Source organism: Lynx rufus, unplaced genomic scaffold, assembly GCF_022079265.1.
Source record: "Lynx rufus isolate CCGP_SWC_20201006 ecotype Redwood Valley unplaced genomic scaffold, mLynRuf1.p SCAF_4, whole genome shotgun sequence".
Classification (NCBI taxonomy): domain Eukaryota; kingdom Metazoa; phylum Chordata; class Mammalia; order Carnivora; family Felidae; genus Lynx; species Lynx rufus.
Genome location: NW_025814856.1, coordinates 116,475,854 through 116,485,543, shown reverse-complemented (window position 1 = coordinate 116,485,543; position 9,690 = coordinate 116,475,854). Strand labels below are relative to the sequence as shown.

Genomic DNA, 9,690 nt, shown 5'->3' with positions numbered 1-9,690 from the left:
AAAGATAGTTGGGAAACTTTACAATCAGACAGGAATCAGCATCACCACATGAACACCTTAAGCATACTAAAAGTGAGGCCATCTGACACTATGTGGCTCTTGAGGTGATAAAATAATATGAAGTCTGTAACATCACCTATAGTATATTCTCGTCAAGAACCTCAAACTGGAGTGCCTGAGTGTCTCAGTCAGTTAAGCGTCCAACTTCGGCTCAGATCATGATCTCACTGTTCATGAGTTCGAGCCCCGCATGGGGCTCTCTGCTGTCAGCACAGAGCCCACTTTGGACCCTCTGTTCCCCTCTCTCTCTGCCCCTCCCCTGCTTGTGCTCTACCTATAAATAAATAAATAGGTAAATAACTAAATAAACACACATACATTTTAAAAAAAGGAATCTAAAATAGAATTTGATCAAGTCTTTAGTGCTAACTTGTAGACTGCAGGAAATACAGAGGATAGAAAAGCAAATTAAACACAAGATGCAACTGCAACATTCTACAAGATCACCGACCCAGTTTCTTCAAGAAGTAACTCAAATAAAGGAGGGGAAGTGGAGCACTTATGCAAATGAAAAGGGATCCTAGAGACTGTAATCATCAAAGGTGGACCCTGTGCAGACTCTGGCTTGCAAAAGTAATAATTGTAAAAAGACATTCTTTGAGATGATAGGGAAATTTGAATAGTTTGTATTACAACTTGAGAAATGTTTATTTCATGTTGTTAGATGTAAATATGGCTTTGGGTTATATAAGGAAAAAGTTGTCTTTTAAAGCATGGTGAAGTGGTTAGAATAAAATATCAGGCCTTTTAAGGTTTGCTTTTAAATACTCCAGTCAAAAAACCCCCACAAAAACAAATAAAATAGAAATAGCTCTGGTTTATCAAGATACCCCCTTATACCAGCAAAGGGCCACTTGTTCTTCAGTAGCCACAGGAGCATACTGTCCTTGCTTCAGATACTCAGGATGCACATCAGGACCCAAGAGCTGTTGAGTGGCAGCAGGGAGGTCAGAACCGAATCAGGCAAAAGCAGCAACCTCATGATTAAGAGCCAATTCCAGCTTCATGGTACCTGCCACTTGCTTCCTGACCCTGGTTTGGGCAGCAGATCTGACACAGGATACAGACAAGCCAACAGACACCTTTGTAAAACACTTCTGTTTCCAAGATCTGCCCATCAGTGATGGAGGTGACATTCATTGGAATATAAGCACACACATAACCAGCCGTGTTTCTCCGACTGGAAAAGCAGACAAGGAGCCACTACCAAGAGAATCATTCATTTTGTTCTCTCCAGCAGACAGGAGTGTAGTTAAAACATATCGCTAGAATAGGCCTCATGAGCAGCAGAAGTGTGGCAATAAGCAACAGAGCATTTGGATAACTCTTGATAGATGATCGAAGCATGTTTTCCATTATCCTTAAAATATTCTCCTATAGAACAGCTGGAATAAGGAGTCAGGCACTGATGGGGGGCAGAATCAGCAGTAGCTGAAACCACAATGGTGTTCTTCATGGCATTTGCATCTGTAAGTCTCTTCACCAACTAGGCAATGTAGATATGATACAGCTTCTTCTTTTCATCAGACGCATCATTGAAACATTTCTGGTTAATGATTACGTCAATCATTGACATTTTGCCAGCCTATTGGCCACCAATAACCAGCTCATGTTGACCATCTATCCACAGACTTAATGCCAGTCTGCACAGAGATTGGAGGAATGATCCCAGGGGCTTTCAGCCAACTTGTCTACAGTTCTTGCAACCCATTACCAATGGCACCTACTATATGACCCAACAGCTTCTTGCCACCTAGAATGCCCACAATGTCTCCTGTCCTCTTCAGGATATCTTCTTCCTTAATTAGTTTTCATTTCCAAACACAGTAACACCAACATTATCAGGTTCCAAGTTCAGAGACATACCCTTTAAGCTTGTAAGAAAACTCTACCATTTCTTCTGCTTGAACAGACAATATGTATAGAACCCTACCTTTTAACTAAGAAATAACCAAAGAGCAAAGCAAAATAAATAAAAAATAAAAAGCAACATCATTACAGAACATACTGTAGATATTAGAAAATACTGTTATTAACAACAACTTTATACCAATAAACCTGAAGATTTAAATGAACAAAAAAAATTTAGGGAAAGACCAACTTACTAAAACTAATACAAAAATAAAATCTAAATAAGGGTACCTGGCTGGCTCATTTGGTAGAGCCCCTAGTTGGGTGCAGAGATTACTTACAAATAAAATCTTCAAAAAAAAAAATTAAATTAAAAAAAATCTAAATAGCCGTATACCTATCAAAGAAAATGAGCCCATATTTAAAGACACTCCCCAGGGGCGCCTGGGTGGCTCAGTCAGTTGAGCAGCCGACTTCGGCTCAGGTCATGATCTCACGGTCCGTGAGTTCGAGCCCCACGTCGGGCTCTGTGCTGACAGCTCAGAGCCTGGAGCCTGTTTCAGATTCTGTGTCTCCCTCTCTCTGACCCTCCCCTGTTCATGCTCTGTCTCTCCCTGTCTCAAAAATAAATAAAACGTTAAAAAAAAATTTTAAAGACACTCCCCAGAAGAAATCTCAAGGCCACATCCTTCACTAGCAACTTCTTCTAAATTAACAAAGAAATAACATCAGTCTTACAGTCTTTTAGAGAATATTTCTCAATTTATTTCATGACACCAGAATAAACTCAATACCAAAACTAAAGAAGGGTTTATAAGGAAAGAAAATTACAGACCAATTTTGCTCATAAATCTCATAAATCTATTGTTTTAAACATCCCTAATACAAAACAGTAGCAAATTGAATCTAATAACACATAAAAAAGAATATGTTATAACCTTGAAAGCAAGATTGCTTTCATATTTGAAAATGAGCCAATGCAATTCACCACATTAATGGAATAAAGAGGGGCATCTGGATGGCTCAGTCAGTTAAGCATCCAACTCTTGGTTTCAGTTCAGGTCATAATCTCATGGTTCATGGGTTCGAGCCCCACATCTGGCTCCAAACTGACAGTGCAAAGCCTGCTTGGGATTCATTCTCTTCCTCTCTCTCTCTCTCTCTCTCTCTCTCTCTCTCCCTTTCTCTCAAAATAAACTTCTTTTAGAAAAAAACTGAATAAAGAAACCCATACAAACTGACAGAAATATGAAATAGAAATTAAAAACCAATTCTAACCAGGTGCCTGAGGGTTGTATAATAAATCTATAATACAAGCAAAAAAAAAAATACACAATTATTTCTAGGGAACCAGTTAACAGCTTGGTTTAGGATAGTGCCAAGAAATGACTCTCTCCTCTGGGCTAGGCTTTACTTCCTTTAGAAGTAGCAATGAAACAAGTTTTGGGACATCAAAAGACAGAGATCGGTCAAGGGTTTCCTATTACTCCCTCTATTCTCTGTCTTAAAGACAATGTTTTTTTCATCCATCTGCTGATGGAATAAATTTTTTTCCCAGTATACACACGAGCAGTTCAGGACTCCCACTCACATGATTTCACAAGTTTGTTCACAATCTACAGTTAAGTTCTATAAGCATGATGGGGTGAAAGCTTCAAAGGAATGAGGTATTATGACCTTTTATTACCTATTACCTATCCTGAGCTTGAGGGAATGTGGAGACATCCAGTCAAAACTCTATCACCAGTAAGAATGTGAAATGGCACAACCACTTCAGGAAAAAAAAAAAGGGGCGGGGGTGTGTTTCTTAATATACTTAGCATATGACCAGTAATTTCACTCTTATTTCTCCAAAAGAAATGAAAATTTATGTTCACAAAAAGACATTTATAATTATAGCAGCTTTATATTTTTAAACTTTTTACAGTTTATTTATTTTTTCTGAGAGAAAGAGAGAGATGCTCAAGTGGGGTAAGGGCAGACAGAGGGACAGAAAATCCCAAGTAGCTTCACACTCACTGCCAGCGCAGAGCCCAACGCAGGGCTTGAACTCACAAACCGTGAAATTATGACCTGAGCCGAGATCAAGAGTGTCGCTTAACCGACTGAGCCCCCCAGGTGCCCCTATAACAGCTTTATGTTTAACAGCCAAAACCTAAAAACAGTTCAGGTATGCATCAACGGGAAAAAGAATATACAAACTGGGCTACATTCATATGATGAACTACTACTACTCAACACTAAACAAATTACTGATGCGTGCAACAATATAAATGAAAATCAAAAACATTATGATGAGCGGAAACAGCCAAATACAAAAGTACATAGTGTATGATTCCATTTATATGACATTCTCAAATAGGTGACATTAATCTATGGTGGAAAAAATTGAGATGAGGGTTGGGGTAAGATGTGACTAGAAGATGGTATGAGAGAAGTTTGGTGTGACAATAATGCTCCATATAAGAGGAGTCTGGGTAGCAGGTTAATGTATTTGTCAAAACTTAGCTAGCCTACACTTAAAATGTGTGCATTTTATTATATATAAATTTCACATTCAACAAAAAAAAACCTTTAAATGTTGAACGCTAGTTAGTGACATGCATGCTAAAGTTCTTCAGGGGAAGTGTGCTGATAACTGTAATTTGCTTCAAAAAGCATCAACAAATAAAATGGATTCATAGATGTGATAAAGTACAATAAAAGATGGTAGAATCTAGATGCTAGACATATTATTTCAGCCTTCCTGCAGGTTTGAAATGTTCATAATAAAATGTTAAAGACAAATTTAAAACTCTGTTGCCTTGTTTGAAACAGGTTCAGTGAGGAAGTTTTCTCCAAGCAGATATATTAAGTAGCAAGTACACATAATTTGAAGAAATAAAGGGACTTGTCGCAAGAAATTGAAAAACATTATAAATTTTCATTCCTTTCAAGCAATGTATAGTCTTCAGGAGGGGCACCTGGGTGGCTCAGGTAGTTAAACGTCCGACTTTGGCTCAGGTCATGATTTCATGGTTCATGGGTTCACGTCAGGCTCTGTGCTCACAGCTCAGATCCTGGAGCCTGCTTCAGGTTCTGTGTCTCCCTCTTTCTCTCTGCCCCTCCCCTGTTCACACACTCTCTCTCTCTCTCTCAAAAATAAAATAAAACATTAAAAAAAAATCAGTCTTCAGGATAGGATGTGCACAGTTCTTAGTGTCACTTAGAAATATTAATTGACAGTCATAATTTGATAGTGCCATTTGTTTTCTATAAAAAAATGAGAAAATCATTAGTTTCATAGTAACTCTATAAAGAGAAATTTGACCAAGGATCTCCCAGAACATGACTTGAATTTATTAGTAAAGCAGTTATATTTTATATTTTAGTTTCTTCTAATTATCGCCCTAAACTGGAAAAAAAAGGGGGAAAAAAGTCCTATATATCTTTTCCAGTATACAATTTTTTTCTCCTTGTAGGTAACGGCAAACAAGACATCTGTTACAATTATTTTTCTTCTTAAATCAAGCAAAATGAGAACAGCACCATTTAAATTATAATCTGTATAATCATACTATATTGGAGGCTTTAAAACATTTTTTAAACCTCAACTTACCTAAGAAACATTTTACATCTTGACTCAGAAAACACACACTCCCATAGATCCGAATCAAAAGTTTCAGGGAACACTTACCCTTATTACTGATGATGGAATCGGATATTTCAATTTTATTCCATTACTTCAAAATGCTGGTCACAAACCACTAAATTGATTTCATATTTTCCTGATGGATCACAACCTGTCATTTGAAATATTGCACTACCTAGTCCCTAAGGTTTTTCAGAAAAGAAGTCCTGGGTATAGACTGTACTGTGAAACAGTCTAAGAACTGTAGGAATATCAAATATCTTTCTATTGCTTTCTGTGCGCTAATCCACAGTCTCCTTTTCTCATGTTACATTACATTAACAAATAAATATCGAACACCTACTTTGTACAAGGCCTCCTCCTAGGAACTTGAGATAAACAATCTGATTATTCTTTTTTATATTTTTTTTTAAGACCTCACAGGACCTTAGACACACTCCATCTATTGTACCAAACCCCACAGGGTCACACAGGATAGCATCACCAGTGTTTTGGAGATAGAGGCACTGAGTCAGAAATTACATATTTCCAAAAGTCATACTGATAAAACATGGAAGTTAAGAGTCAAATTTTCTCAACTTCAATTTAAAAAATCTAAAGTATTTTAAAACAATCAACTTCAAAATAATATTTATTTTCTATATTAGAATACATAATAAGGGGCACCTGGGTGGCTTGGTCAGTTGAGGGTCCAACTTTTGATCCCAGCTCAGGTCTTGATCTCAGGGTTGAGTTCAAGCCTTGCACTGGGCTCTGTGCTGGGCACGAAGTCTACTTAAAAACAAAACGAAACAAAACAAACACAAACAGCACATAATGACTTTATATATATATATATATATATATATATATATATATATATACACACCACACACACACACACACACACACACACATAGAAATAACAAGCGAGGCACCTGGGTGACTCAGTCGGTTAAGTGAAGTCTCCCACTCACTTTTGGCTCAGGTCATGGAATCGAGCCTCATATCAGGCTCCCTGTGGAGCCTGCTCGGGATTCTCTCTCTCTCTCTCTCTCTCTCTCTCTCTCTCTCTCTCTCTCTCTCTCTCCCCTCCCCCCCCCTCCCGCTCTGCCTCTCTCCCCTGCTCTCATGTACTCTCTCTCTCTCTCTCAAATTAGAAAGAAAGAAAGAAAGAAAGAAAGAAAGAAAGAAAGAAAGAACAAACGAACTAGGATAAAAGGTTTGATAACGTCCTTCTTAAATTATATCCACCTATCACAATATATTCAGTATCTACTATGTGCCAGATATTGTCTACTCAATACTTTTGGACTGACTCTCTGAGTTCAGATTTGAAGAAAAGAGTAAATGGGGAGGTTTTCCTCCTTTTCAAACTCATGAAGAAGAAAACTTGATCATTCTAGAAAGAGGGCAGAGCAGCCACTTCTGCAGGCACTGGGGACCTGACCATCTCTGAACATACTAGAAAAGCCTCTGGCTTTGGAACAGGTAGCGAGGGAAGGCTGCTGTAGAAGTGGTGCTTCAGCAGAGACCTGAAGAATGAGAAGAAGCCACTCATGCAAAGTGCTGAGAGAAGAGCATTCCAGACAGAGGCAAGAGCGTGAAGGAATGACAGAATGCATGAAATAGAGACCACAAGTGATAGGAGATTCCAGAGAAAAGGGATCAGTCCTTTAAGGTTGGGAATCAGAAACTTGGGAGTCCTAAGTATGTAAAACTAGAGAGCATATCAGAAAAGGACCAGGCATTCCAGGCAAGGAAATGGAAAAGAGCAAATCTGAACTATATGATGTAAAACAGGGCAGGCAAAACCTGACAAACAGGAAACAATAATCGGATTGTTTCCTAGTTGTGACCAGTTCTGGGCTTGGCTTCATCTGTTTGGAATTCCAACAGAACATTCTCAGATGGCCAAAGGGCTCCAGCTGTGACTAGAGTTGGAACACTGTTTCCATGTGGCCAGCACTCACGCCTTACTTGCAAGCCCAAATTCACAAGCAAGAAATACTAGTTATTTTGGTTTTGCAGGAGCAAAGGAAAATACTTTCCATCTGGCCTGAGTTGTGAAGAAACCAATTCTTCCTACTCTGAAGCCAGTATATGTAAAGTGTAGACTCCCTGAAAAAGAAACGTATGGAAGATATAGCTTAAATCTTCCTGAGGGTAAAAGAAGGACCCGAGGTCATCATTTTCCTGGTAAAGCTAACTGAGCCCTAATCAACAATGAGAAAAATTTCCTCCTTTTAGAGTTGTGGCCTTGGCTTCCTTTTTAGCCTCAGGAAAACGTTATCATTCGAGAAACACAGGGCAGAGCAGCCACTTGTGTGGTCAGTCTCTCAGCCCCTGAGATGAGGCTCTGTGTCAGAAAAGCCACTTGTTCTAATCAGAAAAAGAGTTACCTCTCTTCTGCTGTTGACCATGGTTATTTGGTACTATATTAAAACCCAACAATACATGATAGGGAAGAAGATAAAAGGAAGAATTGAGCCATGCAGAGAGATAGAAAGTGATTTTAACTTAAAATTCTCAATACTCATACCACTTTCCCCGGGAGAGTTTAATTCCAAGTGCCACTTAGTTATTTTCCAAGGCAGAAAATGACAGCAGACTATCTGAGGAGAAAAAGAGAACAAACTACATTAATATATCAAAACCACCCCCCACCCCAGCTTCTGCCTGCCTTCCTCCTACAAGTGTGTCTTTGCCAGGAAGCTAAAAGGAGAAGGGTATTTGCAGCTAAAAGACACTTTTAGAGTTTGCAATAAGCAATCTTTACATTCTTTACATTTTTAAATACATCAAGTTCAGGGGGGAAGACCAAAGAACTGCCCTTTTATTATATAGGGCAAGTAATAATTGACAATGCTTAAAATAAGGATTTCCATGTCACTTTTTACCTCACTTCTCTATAGAGATGTCAATTCCAGTCTCATGACCAGTGTGTGGACCATGTGCAGTGGGCAAGCTTTGGAGAAATGACTAGGTTTTTGTTTTTTTTTAATGTTTATTTATTTATTTTGAGAGAGACAGAGAGAGAGAAAGAGAGCATGGATGCAGGGAAGGGGCAGAGAGAGAGTCCCAAGCAGGCTCCACGCTGTCAGTGCAGAACCCCACACAGGACAGGACTCAAACTCAAGAACCATGAGATCATGACCTGAGGCAAAATTAAGAGTGGGAGGCTTAACTGACTGAGCCATGCAGGCACCCCAAGAGAAATGGCTGGAAGTTTTTAAGCCTCTGAATATATATACATATATACATATATATATACATGTATATGTGTGTGTATATGTATATATACATATACATATACATATACATATACATATACATATACATATACATATACATACATACTTTTTTTTTTTAAAGACAGAGGACACAAGTGAAGAAAGAGCAGAGAGGGAGAGACAGAGGGAGAGAAAGAAGTGGTGCTCATCCCAAGCAGGGCTCGAACTTACCCAATGCAGGGCTTGTGCTCAGGAACCATGAGATCATGACCTAAGCCAAAGTCCAATGCTTTACTGAGTCACCCAGGCACCCCAAGGCTCTGTTAGTATTTCAGAAAACTCAAGAGATACTATGTGAAACTCTTAAATCAAGTCATTATGAGACAATTTCAGTCTCCTTTAAAAGTCATCAAATGGTTCATCTGAAAAACCTAGAGAGATTAAAAGGAGAAAAATAGACCAAGAGAGTGGTGTTGAATCCCACTCTGTCTAGCCTCTAGGAAGTGGAAAATTATAAGAAATATTTTGGCCCCAGAAAAATCCCTAACCTAAACATTGCAAATAAAATGTTAGTACTAGATTTTACAGTGACAGAGAACGGCTGTATGTGAATTGATAGTGCCCCGAATCCCACGGTGAGTACAAAAAATGGCCCTGACACCTGTTAGGATGAGCACTGGGTGTTGTATGGAAACCAATTTGACAATACATTTCATAATAAAAAAAAATTTAAAATAAAATTTAAAAATGGCCCTGAGGGCAGACTGAGAAGATACTGTTCACCCTGGAAGAAATCTGCACAAAGCCAACCCCTCCCTTCCCTTCATTCTAAGATTGGATGTAAGAGACAGTACGATAGCAGGCTCATTTTTAAACTCCCAAATACAATAGCTTGGTGCTCCCAACCAATTCTGCAGGAATGGGTTTATTTCCTAT

The 9,690-nt window shown here is 38.7% G+C and overlaps 1 pseudogene; it reads right to left on the bottom strand.

The window, feature by feature from the left end:
• Positions 1-820: 820 nt before the first annotated feature.
• LOC124523438 (ATP synthase subunit alpha, mitochondrial-like) lies at positions 821-7,944 on the bottom strand (annotated as a pseudogene).
• Between the last annotated feature and the right edge of the window lie 1,746 nt (positions 7,945-9,690).